The following is a 16,844-nucleotide window of genomic DNA, read 5'->3' as shown; positions in this document are numbered from 1 at the left end:
TTGATACGCCAAAACCCGTCACCCCACCCCGATCGGACAAATGGGAATTGAAGCTTGGCAGTGATTAGGGAGGGTCCAATACCACTGAGTGTATTCAAAATTTACAAGTGTTATATGCAAGTTATAGTTATCAACTATCAATGCAGATTGGCAACGGTTTGGCGTTCTCACAGGCAAGCCAAATCCGTATGCATCATGAATGGAAAGAATATCCAAATTCTTTGTGAAGTGAATCCATTTACAATAAATGATTTCATATATTCACACATTAATAACTTTCCTAACAATAAATGTATAAAGAGAGTATTACTTCTCAAGTCAAGTAACTTGTACCTTGTGTAATTATTTAACTTCCAAATCATAGAAACATTTCATAAATTGCAGACTAATGTGGCCGAAATGGCCAAGTTTCAAGGATAGTTGCAGGTTGCGCATTAATTAGTGAAGTGAAAGTGCGTTATAATGTGGTCAATGCCTCGCACAGCAGAGATTTTGGTTTAAATGAAGGATGCCAAACATTTAGTAGAGATTCATAAGTGTTCTAAGTTCTTCTGCACTTATTAATTTCTAAGAATCAATATCACTTTGGTATGTATTTAAATGGCACTTAATACTAGTTGTTGCTGTTGCTAATTATTTTTTTATTCGACTTCATTAGTTAGCAGAAACTAAGTTAGTTGTGGTTAAAACAATGTTGACTGGCACCTGGCACGGGCCACAGCCACATTAGTCTACTTAATCCGTAATTCAGATAACTGAATATTTAAACTCCAGCACAGAAAAAGAAACGACTCTGAATTCTAATCGTTTAATGAATTTATTTACTTGCCTTTACTTATCTCCCTCACCTTTTTCGCATTGAAGTTAACTGCAGTCAGTGGCCCTGTGGCCAACCACTTGAATCTGTCCCACACAAACCGCTGGCAGCATGAACCTTTCTTATACCCCACACTCCCACCTTTTCGCTTCTTGGTAAACTTGCTCAGTTTGTTGTGTGATTTAATCAAAGTTTGCAGTAGGAGCCAAATCTTGCCCTAGCTAGCGAGTTGTGCATTTGCCTGGCACACCCGCACCCAGACTTGCAGTTGTGGCTGAAAAGGGAATGAGAGTTTGTAGCTGTTGTGAATTTACTTTGCACTTTCTTCCACACGGCCGAAGTTGGCAGCTGCTGCTGCTGGATGGACTTGGTCTTGAAAGTCGGCTCTTGTTCTCGCCTGCAGGATATTTGCGTAGCTGTACCTGCAGTTAGCCGCAGCCCTCCTGTCCGCATCTCAGCTTTTTGTGTGTGTGTGTGTGTGTGCAACAGTGTCACACTTCAATGCCTTCAACCCACCACTCCCTTCATCGGTGCCATCTGCTGGGGATGCCGCTTTAAGTGTCAGCAGGAAAGTAAAATGCAATAAACACCATTAGCCAGAACGACTGCGCTCCATGACCGAGTCCAGGACCAGGACGAAGGTCTTTCGTCTTTACCAAAGTGTAACAGAAGAAAGCCAGGTCAACAATCCAGGTAGAAAGGGAGGCACAGGCACCGGCAAGACAACAAAAAGCAGCAACAAAATGCGAAAGTAAAGCGAAAATCAACTTAACTGAATTGAATGAAAAAGTTTTAAGCTGCGGGTGCCATAAACTCTGAATGCGGTTCAGTTCAATATCTTCCTGTCCAACAATGAGAGCAAACCAAAGCGGGGGGAGATGGGAATGCGATGCATTCATGGGTGTAGCAAAGGAACTGGTGTCTGAAGACTTGGACTAAATAACTTGTTTTCTGATACCAAAGTTGAGGTATATTTTAATGGAACCTTTTAGAAATTCCGTTTTGTTAATTATTTTTACAAATTTAAAGACTAAAATTAATATATCTATCGTTATTTTTTCATTAACAAGTGCCATAACAATTATTGAACTAATTCTCTTTTTAATCTTCTTTAGCTATTACTGAAGGTCCATTGGTTAGCTGTCCTAGCACTCCTAGCAGTGTTACTCCTAGAAAGCCTGTAGGTCGTAAAAACCATTCAGAATATCGTCTCAGAGATGGAACTTGAGTTCAAATCAAATATGTATTTGACCCCAGAAAAGTTGTAACGATCCTTTTTCGTCCTTCAGGATAATTTCAATCTTTAGGGCGAGGTTCGGCACAACAAATTTTAATTTGTGCCCCAGTGAAATCACGACACAATAATTTATGTATATATAAATGTATGTTGGAGTTTATTTCTATATTTTGAGTTTCTTTTGGTTAAATGTTTATATAAATCATATAACTGCTTCAGACTTTTGGTTAAATGTTTAGATACGATTTTACACTGATTCGGGTTGATGCTTGTATTGACTGTGTACTTGTTGTAACTGTATTTAGATTTTGTTGTTGTTTAAAGAGTCTATAAGGTTACTCGTAAGGCCTTATAACTCGATGACTTGCTCGTACTTGTAGATTGCTAGGCGCCAAATATTCTTAAGGTTACTCGTAAGGCCAAAAGATATTCGTTGCTTCGCTTGATCGCTGATCAGGACTCGATGACTTGATTGCTTGATCTCGACTCGACGACTTGATAAATGCCCTGACTTGCTGCTCGCCTTATATAGGCCTCCTGGGCCTCCAGAATCACTTGGTGTGATACCGCTATACAGCCGGTGATTTTCCATCGGCCCATCGCTTTCATCCACGCTGTTGCTATGCGTGGTGAAAGTCCAGTACAAGTCCTTTGCGCAGCCGCATCCACTTTCTGGCTGCTGCGCGCCCATTAAATTCCTGTCCTTGTTCCTACGCTCTGCCCAAATAGCGCCTCTGTTGCTATGCGGGCTTACATCCTTTTCTGGTTTAGTTCTCTGAGTTATTCGCCTCGTAGACAGGGCTTCCCCAATACCCCATTCCCCCTTTCTTCGGCTTGCACATACCCCCCTTTGCCCATCGAACTTGATCGACGATATTGGCTTTGCTTGATATGCACACAGCCCCCCCACTATCACCCGTTGAACATGCTTCGCCCTCACTTTGGCTCTTCTTTGTCTCTCTGCTTGTTCAGTCTCATAGAGCGCGCTCCATCCACCGGTACCCTGCGACTGTATTGCTGCATTCTCAGCTCTCCATGCATACTCTCTCTTAATCGGTCCATGCCCTCTTGTGATTGGAGCAGAGGTAGGCGCCCATAGCCCGTGCGGGCACTTTTACTCGGCAATTGCTCGTGTGGCCGTCTGTGTGCATGCCGATGTGAGCACGAAGTACAAGTTGAGAGCGTAAAAAAACAGCTAGTGTCGCACAGACTTTTGACGAAAGCAGTACTATGTCGCTTTGTTACGCAGCTACACGCAGAAAAATTAATGCTTCACTTTCTTACATGGCAACTTTAAAAATATTTTGCCATTATTTATATTTTGTCCCTATAGGGTAAAAAGTATATTATAATATAAGCGAACATGCATAATGTAACATAAATGTAAGACATATGTACATGTATGCACATATATGTATAGTATGAAAAAAATATATATAATAGCCGATACAAAATATGCATTTTTCTAATATATGTTCCTCACAAAGTGTCAACAGTTGGCTGAGAAATTGCAGCTAACTGATCGTCAGGTAAGTTTAACTATAAGCATCAAAACAATGCATATATAAGATAATAATTGAATGTTTCATTTGTTGCAGCTCAAGGCCTGGTTTTCAAACCGTCGTACAAAGGTTAGAAAACTTTCCATGGCTCAGGAAGAACCCATAAATTAGGATGCGTTTCAAATCTCCAACAACGCCCGTGGCTAAAAATGGCCGAGCATATAAGATGCAGGTCAGAAATCAGTCGGGGCCATTTGAAACTCCGGTTTGCCTTCAAATTCAACAAATACATACATATATAGTTTTACATGATTTTTCTTTGTTTCCATTACCATTTGATATCGTTCACATTCAATTACCACACAACTTTTCACATTGAACAAGAACAATTTATTTATCACGAATTATGCATCATTTAAATGAAAGAATAATTTCCATTGAAATAATATTAATCGCATTAAGTATACGCCACTTGAACGGAATTGCCAATTAATTGCTACATAATCCCACAGCATGTCAATATACACTAGGCGGCATAAATATTTTGACGAAATCGTTTTGTGCCTCTTGAAGCTGTCCATGCGTAGTACAGTTAAATAACAATGAATGTCAAAACAAAGAATCTGTTAACAGCTATGTGCATGCAAAATTTTAAGTTCTTTAGCTTTTGCATTCTCTTTCTGCTTATAAGAATGCAAGCGAACATCAAATTTCTGCGTGGCATAAGTATTTTGACGAAATCATTTTGCACATGTGATTTCAGTTTTGATCGCGTTTGAACCAAAAGTCGTATGTATTTAAATTTAATAAATATTTAAGATACTGAAAAAATAAAAATTTAGAAAGGCATATTGTAAACCATGGGTAAAACGGCTGAATTAAGTTTGGAGGTTAGATCGGCAATGGTGGCTAAGTTTCACGCCGGAAAAAAAATAGTGGACATTGCCAAGAGTACCAGGTGTCTCGACAAACGGTGCACTACCAAATAAATAAGGACAAAAAGTATAACTCGTTGAAAAATTTAAAAAGAACAGGCGCAAAACGTGTAACATGCGCAAAACGTGTAACATGCGCTTGTCTTTCAAAATTTGAAAACTCAAGAGAAAATAGTTAATCGTGGAAACAGCCCATTTAGCTTGTTTTTAGTACCCGAATCAGTACATAGTGTTATCGATAATTTATGATCTTACGTATTCACGTAAGTCGTCACGTATCGATCGGTGAGATATCGGCTTAAAGCTCAGCTCTAGATTAAAGAATATTGGCGAAAGGAAAATTAAAAGATTAAAATACGCGTGGCCTCGTTCTTTCTTAACTCAAGTCCCAAAGGAGACGGAGGTGCTACAATCCTCGCTGCCAACTTCACGGCAATCTTTGCTGCACCCACCGCGTGTATCGTGCAAGAAAAAATATAACCCTTTCAATTGCATCCTTCATAGGATTGCCCAACAAAACACCCAACTTGGTTCTGGTGTAGTTTCTGGTAGTGCATTGGAGAGAATATCCGCGGAGCGCCTGTGATTTGTCGCAGAATTAATTCCGCGTCGTTTTATTTTGTAACGTTTTGGCTATCGCCGCTCCAATCGGAATAAATTTATTCCAAAATTTTTGTGGCTGTGGTGTCGCTCTCCATAGGGTAAATATATATATAATTGTTTGACGTGTAGCTTATTAACCTGTTCCTACTAGGGACAGGCACAACAAGTACGTAGCAGATTACCCCTGAGTGGTAGGCCGCCAAGTCTGATTTTTCAACTGAGGAAAGAGGACTCAGTCTCAATGAATTAACGAAACTTTGAAGGAAGTTTTAACCTTAAGTTTGTGCCTTTCTGTCCATTTTTGACCGGACTCTTTTCGAAAAAGAGCATGTGGTTTTGTGCAGTGCAGCGTAAAAAAATCAGAATGGGTGCAAGCGTTTAAAAGCCCTTTCAAATTTAATTGGAGAGAATATCCGCGGAGCGTCTGTGATTTGTCGCAGAATTAATTCCGCGTCGTTTTATTTTGTAACGTTTTGGCTATCGCCGCTCCAATCGGAATAAATTTATTCCAAAATTTTTGTGGCTGTGGTGTCGCTCTCCATAGGGTAAATATATATATAATGCATTCAAGCCTCTCGGTCCTGCCAATGATTATGGCGAGTACTTAACCAAACGAAAAAAAAAACTTGAATCCGTGGAATTCAGGTCTTACTACACGTGTACCCAACGAAGCAGTTGCAACCCATTGGCATGACCTAGGGACGTTCGAAGACAATGTTTTTGTAATACTTAGACATCCAATACTTATAAGAGTTATTTGTTCACAGAGAGAGAGAGAGAGGATACGAATAATGTTAATGTTAATGTGCTTATTCGAAAACGGGTGCTCCCAAACCAAATCAGAGGCTTCTGACTACCTTAAATCATCTTATCTATTTTTGAACAGCCTCCGCTTCGAAAGATCTTTCGCCTCTGGGCTAAAACTGTAAGTCGAATGTTTGATAACCGCATTGCTGCATCGTATATATTATGAAATTGAGGAGAAGATCCAAACGTATTTAAGTTTAAGATTTCAAAGTATAAAGAAAGCTTGAATAGCCCAAAAGAACAAATTCGGTAATCAGTAACCGGTAATTTCGTACTAAACATACTTTAGGGACCTCTACATATTAACTTCATTAATTCTGAATAATATTAAGCTCGTTTGTTTCCGAAAGAGATATTAAAAATGAATTAAATTAGGAAATGAATCCTGCCTTGTTCATAAGTTTAGAAATTAATAAAACTATTGTTCTTTGAAATGAACTCCCTATAATCGTCAAATTTTGGGGAACCATGCAACCGACTGAGAGATAAAAAGAGGCCGTAAGACAGGTTGGAGGGATCCTCAATTCAGACGTGGCCCGAGGATCATGGTAGGGTGGGCGTTCACATGATAGGCCTATAGGATATCATGACATAAACCAACATGTGTGCCTCCTGATACTACATAGTTTAACGTGTTCTTGTTTCTGGTCTCCTCAGGCCTTCTTTCTTTCACATCTAAACCTGTACCGTTATCCCTTGGTGTCCTTAAGTACGCGAATTTAAAATTTTACGTCTGTATCGAATGTGAGTAACTATAGTTCTGGCTAATCTCTATCGTATAGCCCACTCCCAGCCGACCTGACCCTAGCCGAACCTATCGCGTATTCGGCCAGCACGAATATCTGCTCAACACTCCTTGTGAGATTCAACGTTACATGCTACAGATAAGATAACATTTTTGGCGCCCAACGTGGGGCACGATTCGGCTGCCCCAACCAGATGGTAATTTTCTTGCGCTAGTGGTGTTATCTGAACCGCTGGGTTTATGCTATCGGGTAGTATCCCATTTCTCCTGTGTAATTTATGTAATCATAGTAGTGAGTAGTGTTAGTAGTGATTGGAATTATTTAAGTTAAGTACCTCACTTAAATACCCGCACTGACTAAGAAACGCTAATCATTGACTTAGCAATCCTCGTTTGAAAAAAAGCCGTAATCTATTGTTCGTCCCTGGACGCCGAATTAGTGGCCAAGTGCTACCGTCGGACCGGACTCAATTGATATGTCGGTCTTCAAACTGCACCCGTTTGTCTGGTCTTATAAAGAATGAGAGGTTTGTTACCTGGATTCAGCTTTGGTGGATAAATACTACCGACTGCCCGGAATAAATTTTAGAATTCCTGGGACATCAGCATTGGACTGCAAGCCAGGACAGCTGGAGTCAAGTAATGTGGCATTAAGCTACCACTTAGCCGCAATACTGGCCAAGCAGCGCAATGCGAGACAAAAATTTGTTTCCTCGTATGTGCTTCGTCTATGTTTTCAACTATCTATTTTGTAGTATCTTGTGTACATTTAGGCTGACCTTTAACTTTTGCAGACATGGTTGTATGGTTTCCCGGCTTTAGATGAATTTTTCTGATTTACCATAATATTGCATTATACCCATTTTGATAAAGAAAAGTGTTATATATATTTAGATGTACAATAATAATAAGAATATTTCAATCGAAGTTATAGTAAGTTATGTCCGTACTCGATATTTCCGACAGATCTGAAGAAATTAGTAGAAGCTGTGGCATTTGTGTGCGGGAGTTGGACTTCAACGCAGAGTGGATAACCACCCCCTGCAATCATTCATTTCACATTAGTTGCTTTTCGCTTCGCGAAGGAGCTAAAACAGTGTGTCCAGTTTGTCGTACTTTCGTTCAATCCAACGTTACTAATTTGGCGGACGAGTTACTGTTAGCAGGCGGCGGAGACATGCGGATCTTAAGATCATCACGTACCGTTGCAGGATCAACTGAGGCTAACCCAGAATTGGAACCACAGGCCAACACGCCAGAGGCATCCGACTTGCCGTTATCACAAGCAAGCATAGATCAAGTAATAGCCCGAGCCCTTTCCGAAGGCCTTACCCAAATGAATCAGGTGGTAGCTCAATCAATGACTCAGGTCTCCCAAACCTTGTCGCAGACCATGTCTCAGGCTGTAGCCCATATGACCCAGTCTTTAGAGATAACTCTACAACGAGCGGCGTCTAATGGCCCACTACATTCAGAAAACGTAGCATCTCGAGCATCCATCCAACCCTCGGCACAAAGACAGACATTTGAAAAGTTATTTCAAATCCCTCCACGGGAAAGTCAATCCAAGTAAGTCTATGATGAATGGTGGAGCATCGCCAAGTTCCGAATTGCGTGCTGATCGGGTTAGTCAAATAATTACGAATTGGAAAATTCGATATTCAGGACATGCGTCCATAGCGGTAGATGATTTTATATATAGAGTCGAGGCCCTCACAAAACAAACACTCAATAATGATTTAGAACTTGTATCTATCTTTATTTGAAGGAGCTGCTAGCGACTGGTTCTGGAGGTTTCACCGTAGCGTTCCACTAGTGACCGACGGTGAATAAGTCGGTGACGACAACCATGCCTAGATCAACCCCGAAACGGCAGGTTCATGAATTAGAATATTCGGCTACCAATGTAAAATTAGAAACCGACCCGGATATAGATCACGAGGTGGAAATAGCTGCTATTAACTTAATTTGTTGGAATTGCAAAGAAAATGGACATAGATATCAGGATTGCGATACAGAGCGAAAGATATTTTGCTATGGCTACGGTCAACCTGATGCCTACAAACCTACTTGTAATCGATGTAATAATTCAAAAAACGGAGTTCGCCGTGCACTGTCGAAAAGTGCACTCAAACTGAACCCAGTGAACACCCTTTACTCACTACCAACTTTGTCACAACTATTAACTATTCCTATGCACCTACGTGAGTTTAAATCTCCACTATGTGCAAATACTAAAATGATGCGAGGAATTAAGCGATTAATTCAACATAGAAACACACATAAATTAGAGAAAACGGCGGTTTTGGATTCAATAATAGATGATTCCCTTGATTGGCGGCCGTACGCAGATGTGAACCTCTTTGGAAGAGAATTAAAGGGTCTCATGGACACTGGAGCGTCAATTAGTGTAGTGTAGTGTAGTGTAGTGTAGGTGGAAATTTGGCGGCAGAATTGATCAACGAATTGCTACCCCTTAAAACGGTAAAAACCATGGTGCACACAGCAGATGGACAAAAACAAGCTATTCTAGGAAAGACTCTTACCTCTGTTAGCTTTCAAGGAATCGAAAAACCAATAACTCTTTATGTTGTACCACTAACCATAGAACACATAGATGGGACAAACTCATGATTTTTTGATTGCAAACGGTAGCCTAGTCATGAAACCCCAGAGAACTTCGGGAAAACCCGAACGTTCGTACTCTCAATGAGAGCGTAAAGTGGGGAGAGGGCCAAGCAGCTACGAAAATAATTCAGTCTAGCACAGACTACAGAACGACGAAGGCAGGCCTATGTCGCTTGTGATTTCGTTCTGTCTATGTATGTGTACACTCGTCGGTACATGCTGTGGAAAGAATATCAAGAAATATTGGCATCAGCTTTGTATCTATTTAGGCATAGACTTTTGGAGATCCTTTAATTTGTTAAAGGCCTTTTTGGCGCATAAGGGAAAAGAACCAACCGTAGCTTGTATTAATCTCGATAGCGAATTAAATGTGTCATTTTCCGAATCCCAGAAAAAACACTTACTTAAAACCATTCAATTGTTTCCATCCTTCGAGGCAAAAGGATTAGGAAAAACCATCCTTGTACTGGTGCGCAAACCAGGAAAAGTTCGATTATGTATTGACAGTCGAAAACTTAATGAAGTCACGATTAAAAATGCTTATCCTATGCCTTTAATTAGTCGGTTACCGAAAGCAGAATTTATTTCAAGTATCGATCTAAAGGATGCTTATTGGCAAATACCGCTAGCCGCTAGCGACCGCGAGAAAACAGCATTTACCATACCAGGAAGACCTCTCTATCAGTTTACTGTAATGCCCTTCGGTTTGTCAAACGCACCTCAAACAATGTCCAAACTTATGGATCGAGTGATACCACCAAGTTTGCGAAATGAAATTTTTATATACTTAGATGACCTTTTAGTAGTTTCGGAGTCCTTTGAGAGACATATTTCAGTATTATCCGAGTTAGCTAATAGACTAATCCTAGCGGGACTTACAATTAATGTGAGAAAAAGCAGTTTTTGTCTCAAAGAAGTCAAATATCTTGGCCATGTTATTGGTAATGACGGACCCTGATAAGGTGTCAGCGATCCAAGAATTCCCAGTGCCCAAGTCTGTAAAGCAAGTACGTAGGTTTTTAGGTCTCACGGGATGGTATCATAAGTTTATAAAAAATTATGCTGGTATTGCCGCAGCGATTTCCGACACGTTAAAACAAAAACGAAAATTCATTTGGTCTGAAGAAGCACAAAAATCATTTGATCGGTTAAAATATTCTCTGTGTACAGCCCCTGTACTACATAGCCCTAATTTTAACGCTCTTTTTTCTATACACTGTGATGCTAGTCATACAGGTGTGGGAGGTGTACTTATGCAAATCGATAACGAAGAAAATGAAGTGCCAATCGCCTTCATGTCACGAAAACTAAATCAGTGTCAAGGGGCTTATTCCGTAACGGAAAAAGAATGCCTTGCGGCTGTCCTATGTGTAAAAAAATTTCGAGCTTATATTGAGGGTCAAGAATTCTCTATTATTACAGATCACGCGTCCCTAAAATGGTTAATGACGCAAGTTGACTTAAGTTCTAGATTGGCGCGATGGGCACTTAAACTGCAAGGATTCTCATTTAAAATAATGCATAGGAAAGGCTCACAAAATATAGTTCCTGACGCTTTATCCCGAGTACATACTGATGATATATCAGCTATTACCTTAGCGAATGGTTTCGACCTGTCGTCAGACGCCTTCGACGCTGACGAATATAAAGATTTAAAAGCTAAGATTCAATTAAAGCAATCCCAGCTACCCGATGTCAAGGTTATAGACAAATACATTTATCGGCGAACAGAACATGCATCCGGTGATCGAGTAGCGGATGACCTGTGCTGGAATCTTTGGACTCCAAAATCGTTAGTTCTTGATGTGATACAACAAAATCACGAAGACCACTTAGCGGCGCACAGTGGAATAAATAAAACACTGGAGCGGATCAGACGCTATTTTTATTGGCCCAACCTAAAAGGTGCAAATAGAAGCAAACTCGGAAACATAGGGATCTTCGTAGTTCTCGATCACTTCACTAAATTTCCTTTTTTAAAAGCAGTTCGAAAATTTACTGCAGATGCTGTTATTACCTATCTGGAAACAGAATTGTTCCATTGTTTTGGCATTCCGGAAGTAGTTGTGTAGGAAATGAAGTGTCAGGCGGGCATAATCATGGCAATCGAGCAGTAGCTAGTGAGCGAGACAGAACGACACGCAGCGGCCGTACCTATCTGGTCGACTCACTCATTGGCAAATAAAGAGAAGCGTTGATTCATAAAGCACTCGCAATCGTACTCTCGTACAAGTGAACAGAAATTTGTTAAAATTGCATGCATTAACATGTAATACATATACAAACTCAAGGTTGTTGGCGAACGAATTTCACAAGAAGCAACCACTACAATGTATAGTTTGTATACCCTTGCAACTTTTTTGGTAACTCTTTCCTTACCTATAGCCATCAAAGTGGAAAAACGTTTTATCTAAAAAAGCTGTTTCCGAAAGAACGGCCTACAATCTTAGCATAGCAAATAACGACGATATTGATCAAAGTCACTGTTTTCCACCGATCGTTCCTATGGGAGCTATATGATATAGTTACCCAATCTTTATCAAATTCGGCACGAACATTAATAGATATATTAAACTAACAAATATTTAATTTGAAAGCAATCACGTCAAAAATAACGAAGTTATTGACAATAGACACTGTTTTCGAAAGATCGTTCCTATGGGAGCTATATGATGTAGTCACCCGATCTTGATCAAATTTGGCATAGTATTTATATGTGTAATTAACTCACCAATATCAAATTTCATGACAATAGCTCAGAAAATAACGAAGTTATTGAGAAAATCCCTGTTCGTGACTTTGCCGTTTGTATGGGAGCTATATGATATATTGGTCCGATCCGGCTGAATCCGAGATATACAACCCCTGCATTATATACAAGTCTACATGCAAAATTTCAACTCTGTGGCTCTAACGGTCTAGGAGGAGTTTGCGTTGATCCAGACGGACGGACAGACGGACGGACGGACGGACATTGCTATATGAACTCGTCTCGTCATGCTGATCAAGAATATATATACTTTATATGGACGGAGATGCTTCCTTCTATGCGTTGCACACTTCTGACCAAAATTAATATACCCCTTTTTGCAAGGGTATAAAAATAGTGGAAGTTGGTGTGACTGTACGAGAGGCGACGAGTGGACGGTGAGACGGTGAGCGGTCGGACGACGCAAGTAGAGCGTCACTAAGAATTTTGGCGCCGTTTAAAAAAAAAGTCGGCGACTGAAGTTGAGAGCGGCACGAGAACGGTGGTGACTCGAGAGGAAAAGAGAGAGCAGACAGCAGACACGAAGTTGCTGAGAACTAGTGTTTACTGTGGAAGCAGACAGCGGACACAAAGTTGATGATAACCAGTGTCCACTGTGGAAGCAGACAGACGGAGACAGCAGACAGCAGACACGAAGTTGATGATAACCAGTGTTGACTGTGGAAGCAGACAGACGGAGACAGCAGACAGCGGGCACGAAGTTGATGACAACCGGTGCTCACTGTGGAAGCAGACAGACAGAGAGAGCAGACAGCAGACACGAAGTTGATGATAACTAGTGTTTACTGTGGAAGCAGACAGCAGACACGAAGTTGATGATAACCAGTGTTTACTGTGGAAGCAGACAGCAGACACGAAGTTGATGATAACCAGTGTTTACTGTGGAAGCAGACAGCAGACACGAAGTTGATGATAACCAGTGTTTACTGTGGAAGCAGACAGCGGACACGAAGTTGATGATAATTAGTGTTCACTGTGGAAGCAGACAGACAGAGGAAGCAGACAGCGGACACGAAGTTGATGATAATTAGTGTTCACTGTGGAAGCAGACAGACAGAGAGAGCAGACAGAGGGCACGAAGTTGATGAAAATTAGTGTTCACTGTGGAAGCAGACAGACAGAGAGAGCAGACAGAGAGCACAAAGTTGATGATAACTGGTGTTCACTGCACAGAGCACATTTCTAAGAATCGTCTGAGTTTAACCATAACCTACCACAATTTGACCTACACTAACATAGTGTGTTAATTTTGCTAACTCGTAACAAATTTGATTGATTGATACTAACTATACATTAAAATAGCTAACTTGTTAAGCATTATACCGGTAATTGTGTGAAATGGATCGAGGTGATATTCTAACTTTGCGTATTGAAGAGTTGCGCATTAAATTGAGAGAGTTAGGGCTAGAGACTACAGGCCTTAATGCTGAGCTGCAATCGCTAGAAACTGAGAATGACGGGCAGGAGGCAGATTTCGCCTCGGCTAGAACAATTCGAGAAGTCCCGAATACAGATGGGCAAAGGTCATGGTTCACACTAAAAGATGTGGAGGGAAGCGTTTCCGAGTTTTGCGGTTTAGGTTCGATTGATGTTGTACAATGGACTAGGGACCTTTAACCGTACAGTGGAGTCAGTTACAGCTTTTTGTGTATGCAAAACAATTGTTAAAGAGAGCTGCATTGTCGTTTATACGTAGTAAGAGAGATATTTGTAGTTGAGAGTCCTTGAAAGTAGCTTTGAAAAACGAATTCAGAGTGAAGGTTTCATCAGCCGAAGTTCATAGAAGACTAAGCAATCGTCAGTTGAAGAGAGGTGAGAATTTGTATGAGTTTTTGTATTCGTTAATGGAAATCGCAAAGCCGATCGATTTGGATGACGAAAGTTTAATTGAGTATTTCGTAGAAGGTATACCAGACATGAGAGCAAATAAGGCATTATTGTATCAAGCCAGAACAGTGGATGCGTTGAAAGTTCAAATAGAGACGTACTTAAAATCCTATGATCCTAGGAAGTCCTCAAAGAAAACAACATTGGAGTTATCTTTTCACAAGCAAGGTAGAGATAATAGAGAGAAGAGTTCGGTAACAAAAGGTGATCGCAAATGTTTTAAGTGTGGTGATCCTTCACACATGATGAGAGACTGTAACAAGAAAACGTTTACTTGTTTTAAATGTGGCAAAACAGGCCATCGCTCATTTGAATGTAAGGGAAAAGATACCACCATGATAAATTAGTAAAAGCATCAGGTAAATTTACTGATTCGGGTTTGGAGTTGAAAGAAGTAACTTATAAGACGATTAAGTTCAACGGTCTAATTGATACAGGAGCAAATTTGAGTCTCATACGTAAAAGCGTGTTTGTCGAACTTGGAATTAAATCATTAACAGGATATTCGAAGAGCCTTACAGGCATTGGTGGAAGTCATGTGATGACCTTTGGTAGTTTTAGCATAAGTGTCAAGATAGATAGCATTGAGATGGAAGTCGAGTTTCATATCGTTCCTGATGAAGACATGGCATATGAGGCAATTTTGGGTAGAACCATATTAGATCATGTCGATTTGGTTGTTACAAAGAAAGGTACAAAGTTTGTGAGCATCAAGAAAAAAGAATCACTGTGTAACGCGAATAAATCTTGTGCTGAGTTGTTTCAGGAATTTGAAAGTATGTGTATGCACAGTGCAGAACAGAATGAAGTGGAAATCAAGAGTGACTTGTCACATATCAGTGCAGAAATCGCTAGCGAAGTCAAGAAGTTGATTAAAAGTTACAAACCTATCAGAAATACAAACACTCCTATCGAAATGAAGATTGTACTAACAGATGAGTTGCCAGTTTATCAGCATCCAAGGCGTCTAGCAGAGTCTGATCAGAAAATTGTTGATAGTACAGTACAAGAATGGTTGGAGGAGAATATAATAAGGCCAAGTTTTTCTGAATATGCTTCGCCTGTTGTACTTGTAACAAAAAAGAATGGGAAAAAGCGTCTGTGCTGCGATTACAGAAAGCTAAGTTTATAATATATAGCTAGTTTATACTACTCTAGATCTAACAAACGGGGTTTTCCATGTTCCTGTTGAGGAAAAATTTCAGAAGTACACAGCATTCGTAACTCAGAATGGTCAGTATGAATTCCTATATGTACCATTCGGAATTTCGAACTCTCCAGCAGTTTTTACAAGATTTATAATGGCAGTAATGAGAGAATCAGTGAAGAATGGAGATACAGTGGTGTATATGGACGATATAATTATACCAAGTGTTAACGTGAATGATGGTCTAATTAAACTTAAAAGAGTGTTAAAGATAGCTGCGGAAAATGGGTTGGGAATAAACTGGGAAAAATGTCAGATACTGCAGAGTAAAGTAAATTTTTTGGGCTATATAGTTGAAAATGGAAGTATTAAGCCAAGTAAGGAGAAGACTGATGCTGTTTCAAGATTCCCGATCCCACATGATAAGAAGTCAGTTCAAAGATTTTTGGGACTAACATCGTATTTCCGTAGATTTATCGAAGGATACGCTGTAACAGCTAAGCCCTTGACGGACATTTTGCGAAAAGACAAAAAGTTTGAGTTTAAAGAATTGCAAATGGTAGCGTTTGAGCAATTGAAGCTAGCATTGATCAAAGGTCCCGTTTTAAAGTTATACAATCCTAAGCTAGAGACTGAGATTCACATTGATGCCTCGAAACACGGTTTCGGAGCTGCGCTTTTACAGAAAGATTCAGAAGATGGTTTATTTCATCCGGTACAATATATGAGTCGGAAAACTAAACCTTGTGAAGAGAAGTATGATTCGTATGAACTTGAGGTTTTAGCAGTTATTGGAGCATTAATAAAGTGGCGTGTATATGTGCTAGGATTGAGATTTAAGATTGTTACAGATTGTAATGCGTTCACGATGTCAATGAAAAAAAAGAGGTTCCGTTACGTGTAGCACGTTGGGCAATGTACCTACAAGATTTCGACTATCAGATCGAACATCGTTCAGGTTCAAAGATGCGGCATGTGGATGCTTTGAGCCGTTTGTCTTGTTTTCTGCTAACCGACACCATAACCCATAGATTGAGGGAAGCACAGTTGTCAGATGATTGGACTAAATTGATCAGGAGTTTAGTTCAGGAGAAGGGATATGAAGATTTTTACATTGAAAATGAAATATTGTTAAAGGACCCCAATCAAGAACTTATTGTCGTTCCCTCGCAGATGGAAAAAGAAATAATACAGATTGCAGACAAACAAGGACATTTTGGAGCTAAAAAGAATCAAGATATCGTTGAAAAATCGTATTATATTCCAAAATTGAAAGAAAAGGTAGCCCGTGTTGTTGAGTGTTGCGTGGAATGTCTTATTGTTAATGCCAAAACCGGTAAAAAGGAAGGATATTTGATCCCAATAAGCAAAGGAGATCAGCCATTGACGACATATCACATTAATCACGTTGGCCCGATGGAGGTCACAACAAAGCGTTACAATCATATACTTGTTATTGTTGATGGGTTCTCTAAGTTTGTATGGTTGTATTCGACTCGTGGAACAGGAGTCGATGAAGTACTTAGTTGTCTTGAAAAGCAGGCGATAATTTTTGGTAACCCGGTGAGAATAATTTCTGACAGGGGAGCAGCTTTCACATCCAATGCGTTTAAGGAGTATTGTATCAGACAGGATATACAGCACTTACTGATAGCAACAGGTGTACCCCGCGGCAACGGCCAAGTAGAAAGGATGCATAAGATAATAGTTCCAATGATTTCAAAGTTAAGCCAAGAGAATGAGGGAAACTGGTACAAGTATGTTGG

At 40.1% G+C, this 16,844-nt stretch overlaps 1 long non-coding RNA gene across 1 annotated transcript; it reads left to right on the top strand.

The window, feature by feature from the left end:
* The first annotated feature begins 3,537 nt into the window (after positions 1-3,537).
* Positions 3,538-3,868, top strand: LOC124461751. Its single transcript, XR_006955246.1, has 2 exons — positions 3,538-3,583; positions 3,653-3,868. It is a non-coding gene; the product is annotated as an uncharacterized LOC124461751 (long non-coding RNA).
* The last annotated feature ends 12,976 nt before the right edge of the window (positions 3,869-16,844 follow it).

The sequence above is a fragment of the Drosophila willistoni genome, unplaced genomic scaffold (assembly GCF_018902025.1).
Source record: "Drosophila willistoni isolate 14030-0811.24 unplaced genomic scaffold, UCI_dwil_1.1 Seg62.1, whole genome shotgun sequence".
Classification (NCBI taxonomy): Eukaryota; Metazoa; Arthropoda; class Insecta; order Diptera; family Drosophilidae; genus Drosophila; species Drosophila willistoni.
This window is presented reverse-complemented; position numbering and strand designations above follow the sequence as displayed.